We start from the raw sequence: 760 nt of genomic DNA, 5'->3' as shown, positions 1-760 counted from the left end.
GACAGGTAAAATCCATTTCAGAATATTTAATTGAAATTTAGTTAGTCGAACAAAATAAATCCTTTTTTAGAAAAAGTCACAAACACCTTTCAAAACAATCAATCACAAGTACTACCTTAAAAAAAAGATTTTTTTTTTCATTATTTATAATATGGTTAACACTAATACTTAATATTTGCATTTGATATTTCAATATGAAAATAATATATATCACATCAACACATTGTAAAAGTTGGCAAAATAATACATCTCTTTATCTTTTAACACTATGATCCTTATTATCTCAATACATATTTGCACGTGTCCCAAAGAAATGTGAAAATGATATGTAGATCTACAGTGGAATTCAATTAATTTTTTAAAATTATTTTTTCTTTTATTTAGTGAAAAGGTAGGCCGTACATCAATAGACTACAACCAACTATCACTATCACGCATAACTCAATTGTTATGATTTTGGCGATTTCCTATCAACGATGTCAGAGGCAGAAAGCAGTCAGTGACAGTCACGCTAAGGAAGAGCGGATCACGCACACACACACACACACCAAGCACGGCGAGAGGGGAACCAAACCCAGCGATACAGTCACTTCCTTAATAATAGTATTATGGTCAGCACAATGTCGTGACAAGAAATGAACGAAATATTGGTGTTTGGTTAGATCTACGTGATTGTTCAAAGAGAGAGGGATAGAGGGGAGAGAGAGAGAGAGAGAGAGAGAGAGAGAGAGAGAGAGGAGAGGAGAGGGAGCGAAGAGAG

At 34.2% G+C, this 760-nt stretch overlaps 1 protein-coding gene across 3 annotated transcripts in view; it reads right to left on the bottom strand.

Annotated features, from left to right (window-relative positions):
- Window positions 1–508, bottom strand: part of LOC144978297 (uncharacterized) — a 110940-nt gene extending 110432 nt beyond the window's left edge. Inside the window, exons 1-2 of one of the 3 annotated variants that reach the window (XM_078924155.1) lie at window positions 435–508; window positions 1–111 (exon numbers count right to left, since the gene is read on the bottom strand). The exon at window positions 1–111 is cut by the window's left edge and continues 42 nt beyond it. The gene's annotated coding sequence lies outside the window, so the exon portion shown is untranslated. The other 2 variants (XM_078924154.1, XM_078924153.1) reach the window with 2 other exon arrangements.
- Between the last annotated feature and the right edge of the window lie 252 nt (window positions 509–760).

This window comes from Berghia stephanieae, chromosome 8, assembly GCF_034508935.2.
Source record: "Berghia stephanieae isolate SIO BIC M18660-M18661 chromosome 8, UCSD_Bste_1.3, whole genome shotgun sequence".
Lineage (NCBI taxonomy): Eukaryota > Metazoa > Mollusca > Gastropoda > Nudibranchia > Aeolidiidae > Berghia > Berghia stephanieae.
Note: the sequence above shows the minus strand (reverse complement) of the source record. Positions and strands in the feature narration are given on the sequence as shown.